The 10,391-nt window shown below is 50.8% G+C and overlaps 1 protein-coding gene across 1 annotated transcript in view; it reads left to right on the top strand.

Annotated features, from left to right (window-relative positions):
- The first annotated feature begins 1,413 nt into the window (after window positions 1-1,413).
- LOC138667358 (oocyte zinc finger protein XlCOF7.1-like) overlaps window positions 1,414-10,391 on the top strand; it is a 43,182-nt gene continuing 34,204 nt past the window's right edge. The window contains exons 1-2 of the mRNA XM_069755585.1: window positions 1,414-1,511; window positions 1,710-1,800. The gene's annotated coding sequence lies outside the window, so the exon portion shown is untranslated. The remainder of the gene's footprint in view (window positions 1,512-1,709; window positions 1,801-10,391) is intronic.

Here is a 10,391-nt window from a genome sequence, read left to right as displayed (position 1 = left end):
AATCTTGATTGTTTGTTTCTGACCAAATACTTATTTTCCACCATAATATGCAAATAAAATGTTAAAAAAACAGACAATGTGATTTTCTGGATTTTTTTTTCTCAGTTTGTCTCCCATAGTTGAGGTCTACCTATGATGTAAATTACAGACGCCTCTCATCTTTTTAAGTGGTGGAACTTGCACTATTGCTGACTGACTAAATACTTTTTTGCCCCACTGTATTCCTAATGTCCCCTATGTGCCCCCATATATTTGTATATTAGTAATGTCTAGTGATGAGCAAGTATACTCGGTGCTTGGGTGCTCTCCGAGTATTTATGACTGCTTGGAGATTTAGTTTTCCTAACTGCAGCTGGATGATTCACGGCTGCTAGCCAGACTGAGTACATGTGGGAGTTGCATGGTTGCTAGGGAATCCCCACATGTAATCAAGCTGTCTAGTAGCCGCAAATCATCCAGCTGCGGCTAGGAAAACTAAATCTCTGAGCAGTCATAAATACTCGGAAACCACCCGAGCGTGCTCGGGAAAACCCGAGCAAAGAGTATACTCGCTCATCACTGGTAATATCCCCTCTGTGCCCCCATATATTAGTACTCTCCCCTATGTGCCCCCATATATTGCACATGATTTTTATGATGTTACATCGGCTCATCTTCTCATTCAGGTCTCTACAATATCGGATCCTCTCAGTGAAGATCTTCTACAAAAGAACATTTTCCTGATTTACCCATCAAAGATGGATATGGACAGAGACAAGATGGCGGAGAGGATATTACACCTCACCCTAGAGATCCTCTTCCAGCTTACTGGAGAGGTGAGAGATTCTGATGACATCACATTACATCATTCTTATCTATGGCAATAACAGATGGACAGAACTGAAGAGGTGAGGACTCTGGAAATGCCTGTAGAGAGATTTATTAATGTGTCTCTCCATTACCAGGATTACACAGTGGTGAAGAAGACCTCTAGTGATCGCTGTCAGGACCCTGTGTCTGAGGGATGGGGAAGACCCCTGAGCCCAATCACGGGGCCTCCACCTCACCTCCTGATCCATGAGAACGTCAATGAGCAGAAGATCCTAGAACTCATCTGCAAGATGATTGAGCTGCTGACTGGAGAGGTGACACTGCTGGGAATGCTGGGACATTATACAGTAACACTATGAAGGGATCGGGGGATGACGGTATCATTGTATGTGTCAGGTTCCTATAAGGTGTCAGGATGTCGCTGTCTATTTCTCCATGGAGGAGTGGGAGTATTTAGAAGGACACAGAGATCTGTACAAGAACGTCATAATGGAGGTTCCCCAGCCCCTCACATCTCCAGGTAATAGACAGGACTAAATACACACGGCCTATAATTATCTGTATGTAAAGAATGAATTCACTCCCTGTATGTGTTTCCTCCAGATCTATCCAGTAAGAGGACAACACCAGAGAGATGTCCCCGTCCTCTTCTTCCACAGGACTGTAACCAAGAAGATCCCAATGTTCCTCAGGATCATCAGGTAGATGGAGATAAGGTGTCAGGAGATCTCCCCTATGATGTGTAGACGCCGGTGAAGGTCTTGTGCTCAGTCTTGTTTTATCCCCCAGTATTATATGTTTTATACTTGTGTAATGAGAACGGTGGAGATGGCAGGATTAGAGCTGATCATAGATGGGACTTCTCCATGTGTCGGTGACTTTTATAATATTTGTTTCAGGGTGAAGATCTGACCCATATTAATACTACAGAGACATATGTGAGGGAGGATGAGCGGTGTAAAGAGAAGATTCCCACATATGACTACCCAGGTGAGTAGTAACCACTAAATGCAGACAAGTCACAGATTCTTCTCAGTCACCGGCTGTGGCTGCTTTATCGGTGGTGTAGTCCGGCCGTATTACCATGATCACCATTTTGCCTCTAGACCACAACATTCTCCTCCACCCAAAACTGTTCAAATGACTTTGGTCATTGAAAGCCCTTTTCTATAGCACTTACAACCTGGTAGATCCACCTACCCCCTGGGTTTAGGAGACGCTGTTACCTGCCCAGATCTATAAACTATAAAGCCAAATGACAGCGTACGTAGAATGTGCTGACAAGATAGAAAATCACTAGAAGAAAAATATTCTGATGGGCCTGTAAGAGAAAGCGAAGGGTAATGATTAGTGTTGAGCATTCCGATACCGCAAGTATCGGGTATCGGCCGATATTTGCGGTATCGGAATTCCGATATTTACCGCATATTGGATACCAGAATCGGAAGTTCCCAGAATTCAAAACTGCACGCAGCAGCCAATGAGGAATGAATGGAAGTGCGGGCACATCCTGTTTAGCATGGTGGGCATGTAACTACTGGCAAGGCTGTGATTGGCTGCTGAAATGATGTCACGATGCACTATAAAAAACGCTGCCGCCATTTTGCGCTCACTCTGCTGTGATTTCAGTTAGGGACAGGATGCTGTGTTCTAACTGAGGGCCAGTTGAGATAGCGAATTGCTTCATTGCGCTTTTCCCAGGCTAATTTAGCAAACGCTGTGTGTTCACCTTGCTCTTGCCTTGCAGCGCTGTTTTAAGAGCGTTCTGCAAGGTCTCTGTGTGTGTGTGTGTGTGCAGCCATATAGCCGGTTGTATTCAGCTCAGGGGGGGTTCACACTGCCTCATACTGTTCTATCCATTGTCCTTTTTTGCAAATAGTGCAGCCTGCTGCACATTTTTTCTAAAATTTCCTATTAGTGTCTTTCCACCCGTCTCTAGCTAAATTGTGGAAAAACACTACATAGGATAATCTAGAGGGTTTTTTTTGGGCCTTGCAGCGCCATTTACGGCTGTCTGCACGGTCTCCGTGTGAGCGCAGCTCGCCCTGTAGTCTGTGTGCAGCCACAGCCGGTTGTATTCAGCTCAGGCTGCATCACTGCCTCATACCGTAAAATAACTTGTCCTTTTTTGCAATTAGTGCAGCCTGCTGCACATTTTTTCTAAAATTTCCTATTAGTGTCTTTCTACCCGTCTCCAGCTAAATTGTGGAAAAACACTACATAGGATAACCTAGAGGAGTGTTTTTGGGCCTTGCAGCGCCGTTTACGGCTGTCTGCACGGTCCCCGTGTGAGTTAAACTCGCTCTGTAGCCCGACCTGCACAAAAAAAAAAGTAAAGTTCACCAAACACCACTTAACACTTGTGTAGGCTACATTTTATCAATAATAAAGTCTAGTCCACACTTTACAAAATTAGTGTTTCTTACACCTGTTAGGAGGAGCATTTCAGGAATAAGCACACTAAGGCCTTAGTACTTTTCTGCTTATCTTTATCTGTCAACCAAGATGAAGAGGGCAGGGAGTAAGGCACGTGGGCGTGGGCGCGGAGCAGGGAGAGGAGCAGGGAGAGGACGTGGTGATTCTGTGCCTGCTGCGGGCACCGGTGACTCATCATCACCCAGTTTCAGCAGGGAACAGTCCTTCATGCGCAGCTTTGTCGGTGAGCGCCGTGCACCGCTGCTGCGTGAAGATCAAATTGAAGCTGTTGTCGGATGGATGGCAGCTAACGCATCGGCATCGACTTCAATTAGTGCCACATCCTCTCAGGAACAGACCACTGGAGACCAGCCATCTGTCTCTTCACCACCTGCCAAATTGGCCAGGCAGTCAGAGAGCCCAGGACAGGAGCCGTCTCTACTTCTGTTCTCTGAATCTCTTGGCTTGGAAACAGGGAGCCAGCCAAGCAGCATTGGAGAAATGGAAGAAGAGGCAGTGTGCAGTGATGCCCAACAGCTTTGTCTCTCTGACTCTGAAGAGGCGGGTGGGCCAGTGCCTCCGGTGACCACAGCACAGTACGCATCTGATGATGAAACTCAGGTGCCGCTTTCTGGTGCGTACTGTGCTGCCGAGACTACCCAGGAGGAGCAGTTGGTGGCAGAGGGTAGTGGAGATGAAGAGGTCCTTGACCCATCGTGGCGTGAGGAACAGGAAGGTGGTGGGAGCAGCTCTGAGGAAGAGATTCCCCGAACGGGCCAAAGAGGGAGAGGGAGGGGGAAGACTGCAGAGCCTGTAGTCTCCACTTTGGCACCTGTTAGGAGCCTGTCTCTTCCAAAAGCCAAAAAGGGCGCTCCCAAGACTTGCAGTGCCTGGTCCTTTTTTGACACAGTTGCAGATGACATTTGTTTTGTCAAATGCAAGCTGTGTCATCAGAAAGTCAAAAGAGGGAAAAGTGTCAGCAACCTCAATACCACAAATATGTGGAAACATGTGCGGACCAGGCACGCGGTGGAGTTACAAAAACACACGGAAGACCTAGGCCAACCAACAGCGGCAGCTACCACCTCTTCAGCTCGTGTTGCCTCTTCCTCCAGCTCACACACAGCTGGTTCGGCTTCCTCCCAGGATCGCCATGGAAGAACCTCTGACACTGTTGTCCAGAGACCCACTGTAATTCCACCCACAGCACCACGTTCCCAGTCATCCTCACACTCCCAGCCTAGTCTACAGCCATCGGTAGTACAGACATGGGAGAAAAGGCGGCCATTCTCGGCAAACCACCCCCGAGCACAGGCTCTGAATGCAGGCATTGCCAAACTTTTGTCACTGGAAATGCTCTCATTCAGGCTGGTGGAGACTGACAGCTTCCGTGACTTGATGGCATTGGCAGTCCCACAGTACCAGGTGCCCAGCCGCTTTTATTTCAGCAGGCAAGCTGTCCCTGCCCTGCACAAGCATGTGGAGGGACACATAAAACACGCGCTACTGAACGCCGTCAGTAGCAAGGTCCACCTCACCACCGATGCGTGGACCAGTCAACATGGACAGGGGCGATACCTTTCCCTCACTGCCCATTGGGTTAATGTTGTTGAGCCGGGTACAGATCGTGCGAGTGGCACAGGACGTGTCCTGCCCACTCCAAGGATTGCAGGAATCCAGTCTGTACGCATAGACTCCGCCTCATACACAAGTTCCTCAGAATCATCGCTGCAGGAGCCGTCACAGTCCACCTCCACATGGACCCGTGAACATTTACCTGTTACGACCGACATGAGCACAGCCGTGGCCAAACGTCAACAGGCCGTCTTGAAATTAGTTTCTTTGGGGAATCGAAGCCACACAGCGCAGGAGCTCTGGAATGCCATCAAGCAGGAGAGCGATGTGTGGTTTGTGCCAGCGAATCTCCAGCCAGGAATGGTAGTGTGTGACAATGGCCGAAATCTGGTGGCAGCTTTGGCCCTTGACAACCTCACTCACATCCCATGTCTGGCACATGTGCTCAATTTGGTTGTGCAGAGTTTTCTGAGGGACTATCCGGATCTTGATGCACTGCTAAACAAGGTCTGCCTAGAGTGTGCTTACTTGCGGCGTTCCAGCTTGGCAAAATCGCGCATTGCTGCTCTGCAGCGCCGATTCCGCCTTCCTGAACATCGCATCATATGTGACCTACCTACCAGGTGGAATTCCACGTTACATATGTTGGAGCGGTTATGTGAGCAGCAGCAAGCAGTAATGGAGTACCAGCTGCATCAGGCGCAAAAAAGTCGCAGTCAGCGCCGTTCAGACTTCACAACCACAGAGTGGGGCACTATGAAGGACGTCTGCCAGGTTTTGCGTCCTTTTGATTATTCCACGCGGATGGCAAGTGCAGATGATGCACTAGTCAGCATGACTGTCCCCCTTATCTGCCTGCTTCAACAAACACTGCAAGCGTTAAGGGATGATGTTGCGGAATAGGTGGAGGATGAGGAGTCACCTTTTCCATCAGCTTCTGGACAGTCAGCGCCACGTGGTTCCTCACAAAGGGGTAGGCAGGGGACACTTTGTGAGGAGGATGAGGAGGAGTCTATGGAGGAGGAAGAGCTCTGTCCAGAGGAGGGAGTTACACAATTGTCCAGTGGTCAGTGTGTACAGCGAGGGTGGGGTGATGAAGAGCGGGCAGAGATCATGTCTCAAGCAGGGGACAGCGTTTCTGGGCCAGTTGGCAGTCTGCAGCACATGGTTGATTTCATGTTGCAGTGCCTGAGAGACGACCGCCGCATCGACCACATTCTCAACATGCCTGATTATTGGGTGTACACCCTCCTCGATCCTCGCTACCGGGACAACGTCCAAAACCTCATCCCAGCGTTGACCCGGGAGCGTAAAATGCGGGAGTACCACGACACACTGGTGAATTCCATCATCTTCTCTGTTATGAACAGGTAATTCAGAACCACAATGGACATTGAAGTTCAGAGCACACAAAGTGACCTGACAATTACCAAAAACATAGGACGAGCTCTGAGACGTGGGAACTCTGCTGACCGCAATCCCTAATCCTATCACACCACACTAGAGGTAGCCGTGGATTGCGCCTAACGCTCCCTATGCAACTCGGCACAGCCTGAGAAACTAACTAGCCCTGAAGATAGAAAAATAAGCCTACCTTGCCTCAGAGAAATTCCCCAAAGGAAAAGGCAGCCCCCCACATATAATGACTGTGAGTAAAGATGAAAATACAAACCCAGAGATGAAATAGATTTAGCAAAGTGAGGCCCGACTTACTGAATAGACCGAGGATAGGAAAGATAGCTTTGCGGTCAACACAAAAACCTACAAACAACCACGCAGAGGGGCAAAAAGACCCTCCGCACCGACTAACGGTACGGAGGTGCTCCCTCTGCGTCTCAGAGCTTCCAGCACGCAAGAAAAACCAATATAGCAAGCTGGACAGAAAAAATAGCAAACAAAAATAACACAAGCAAAACTTAGCTTATGCAGGAAGACAGGCCACAGGAACGATCCAGGAGGAAGCAAGACCAATACTAGAACATTGACTGGAGGCCAGGATCAAAGCACCAGGTGGAGTTAAATAGAGCAGCACCTAACGACTTAACCTCGTCACCTGAGGAAGGAAACTCAGAAGCCGCAGTACCACTCTCATCCACTAAAGGAAGCTCATAGACAGAACCAGCCGAAGTACCACTCTCGACCACAGGAGGGAGCTTGGCCACAGAATTCACAACACTTCTCCAGTCCAACTGAGAGGAGTGCTGCTGGTGCTTTACAAAGCAGCTCAGTGCGTCGAGGCAGTGGAGGAGGGAGGCTCTGCACAAAGAGGGAGCAGAAGCAGTGCCTCTGCCCAAGGCAAGACCAGTATGGCACAACTGTGGCAAACTTTTGTGTGCCCGCCCCAAATGTCTACACCATCACCGGCGGCTCCAGTCAGCAGGAGGCAACGGTTCCGTCAGATGGTGGCAGACTACATGTCTTGCCCTCTAACTGTACTCCCAGACGGCTCTTCCCCTTTCAAATTTTGGGTCTCTAAGCTGGATACATGGCCAGAGCTAAGCCAGTATGCATTGGAGGTGCTGGCTTGCCCTGCGGCTAGTGTGTTGTCGGAACGCGTCATTAGTGCCGCAGGTGGTGTACTAACAGACCGTTGCATGCGACTATCCTCCGATAACGTTGACCGGCTTACTTTTCTGAAAATGAACCAGGCCTGGATCTCGCAGGAATTTGCCACTCCTCTGCCTGATTAAGTAATTGGGTGTCATCCAGGTCTCCTGATGAGTTCATCTTTCTACCACCTGAACAGCAATTCCTGGGCTCCAACACCGCCAGTTGAGGCTCAGAAGTGCAGGCTGCACAGTAAAAACATACGACCCAGTGTTATTGGGTTTCACTAACGTCAGCTGATCCCCAGCTGTGTAGCCGGCAATGTGGCCTGCGACCGCCACGCTGACACAACAACCGAAATGTAATGGAACCTGTCCCCCCCGGCGTTTGTTACTGAAAGAGCCACCTTGGGCAGCAGTAATGTTGCACAAGGAAAAGGTGGCTCTTTTAGTTTAGCTCCTTGCTCACGCAGAACTTAACACTTATAAAATGTGTCCACTGATACCGTTATACCGTCCCGGAGGTGGGACTTTCATTCGTAATGTGACGCAGCACAGCCGTCATTCCTACCCCCTTGGTGCCGCGCGCCGCCTCCTCAGCGTTGTTTTAAGCTGTCACGGAGCCTGCGCTGTTCTGTTATCCCTTGGCCATGCCCACTTAGCGCTGCCTGTCTTCTGACATAATTTGGTGTCAGGCTGGCTGCGCCAGTAGGGCCGCACTGCCCGAGATCCCGCCTCGCAGTGTCTTCTGATTTAATCACACTGCGGGCCTGGGATCCATGGGCATGCGCAGTGCATATCTTCACCTCAGGCTCTCACTCATCTCCCTCCGCCTTCTTCAGACTGTGTGCCGTCAGCTGATCCCTAATAGCATGCCATGGCCGTGACGCCGCACAGTCTGAAGAAGAGGGAAGGAGGGGAGTGAGAGGCGAGGATATGCACTGCGCATGCCCATGGATCCCAGGCCCGCAGTGGGATTACATTAGACGACACTGCGAGGTGGGATCTCGGGCAGCGTGGATGCACAGGCACTGCCAGCCTGACACCTAAATGATGTCAGAAGACGGGCACCGCTAAGTGTGCATGGCCAAGGGATAACAGAACAGCGCAGGCTCCATGACAGCTTACAACAACGCTGAGGAGGCGGCGCACGGCACCAAGGGAGTAGGAATGACGGCTGTGCTGCGTCCCATTACGAAGGAAATTCCCACCTCCGGGACGGTTTTACGGTATCAGGGGACACATTTTATAAGTGTTTACTTCTGTGTTTGCAAGGAGCATAATTAAAAGAGAAACCTTTTCCTTTTGCATCCTTAGTGCTGCACAAGATGGCTCTTTCAGCTACAAACGCCTTGGGGGGGGTTAAAGGTTCCCTTTCAACTTGCTCCAATCAGGCTTCGGCCTACACTCTGTTCCTCTGCTACTCGTGCTGTCCCTGGGCTCTAACACCGCTAGTTGGTGCCTGGAAGTGCTGTCTGCACAGTCAACAGTCGCTCCTCTGTTATTAGGGTTCACTAACGGCAGCTGATCCCCAGCTGTGTGTGCGGTAATACCTCCAATCTGCTCCTCCTGCTGTCCCTGGGCTCTAACACCGCCAGTTGGTGCCTGGAAGTGCCAACAGTCGCTCCTCTGTTATTGGGGTTCAGTAACGTCAGCTGATCCCCAGCTGTGTATCCGGCAACGTGTCATGCGACCGCCACACTGGCACACTAACAGACATTTACATACCTGCAGTGCAGGCTTCGGCCTACACTCTGCTCCTCCTGCTGTCCCTGGGCTCCAACACCGCTGGTTGATGCTCGGAAGTGCTGTTTGCACAGAGCCAAACACCTCGCCGATGTGTTAGTGGGGTTCAGTCACGCCTGCTGCTCCCCTGCTGTGTATCCGGCAACGTGTCATGCGACCGCCACGCTGGCACAACTAAAATGTAAGGGAACCTGTTCCCCCCCCCCCCAGGTGTTTGTTACTGAAAGAGCCACCTTGTGCAGCACTAATACTGCACAAGGAAAAGGTGGCTCTTTAAATTATGCTCCTTGCAAACGCTGAACTACACACTCATGTAATGTGTCCCCTCACACCGTAAAACCGTCCCGGAGGTGGGACTCTCCTTTGTAATGTGACGCAGCACAGCCGTCATTCCTACCCCCTTGGCTCCGTGCGCCGCCACCTTAGCATTGTTTGATTCTGTCACGGACCCTGCACTGTTATGTTCTCCCTTGGCCATGCACAGTTTGTGCTGCCCGTCCTCTGACATCATTTGTTGTCGGGCTGGCTGCGCCTGTGTGTCCACGCTGCCCGAAATCCCACCTCGCAGTGTCGTCTAATGTGATCCCACAGTGGGCCTGGGATCCATGGCCATGCGCAGTGCATATCCTCGCCTCTCACTCCCCTCCTTCCGGCTTCTTCAGACTAGGCGGCGTCAGCTGATCCCTAATAGCATGCCACGGCCGTGACGGCGCGCAGTCTGAAGAAGCAGGAAGGAGAGGAGTGAGAGGCGATGATATGCACTGTGCATGCCCATGTATCCGAGGCCCGCAGTGGGATTACATTAGACGACACTGCGAGGTGGCAACTCGGGCAGCGTGGACGCACAGGCACTGCCAGCCTGACACCTAAATGATGTCAGAAGACGGGCAGCGCTAAGTGTGCATGGCCAAGGGATAACATTACAGCGCAGGCTCCGTGACAGAATCAAACAACGCTGAGGAGGCGGCGCACGCCACCATGGGGGTTGGAATGACGGCTGTGCTGCGTCACATTACAAAGGAAAGTCCCACCTCCGGGACAGTTTTACGTTGTGAGGGGACACATTACATGAGTGTGTACTTCAGCGTTTGCAAGGAGCATAATTTTAAGAGCCACCTTTTCCTTTTGCAGTATTATTGGTGTACAAGATGGCTCTTTCAGCAACAAACGCCTGGGGGGGGGGGTTGTTAAAGGTTCCCTTTCAACTTGCTCCAGTGCAGGCTTCGGCCTACACTCTGCTCCCATCCTCCCCCTGCTGACCCTGGGCTCTAACACCGCCAGTTTTTGCCCGGAAGTGCT

The sequence above is a fragment of the Ranitomeya imitator genome, chromosome 2 (assembly GCF_032444005.1).
Source record: "Ranitomeya imitator isolate aRanImi1 chromosome 2, aRanImi1.pri, whole genome shotgun sequence".
Taxonomy (NCBI): domain Eukaryota; kingdom Metazoa; phylum Chordata; class Amphibia; order Anura; family Dendrobatidae; genus Ranitomeya; species Ranitomeya imitator.
This window is presented reverse-complemented; position numbering and strand designations above follow the sequence as displayed.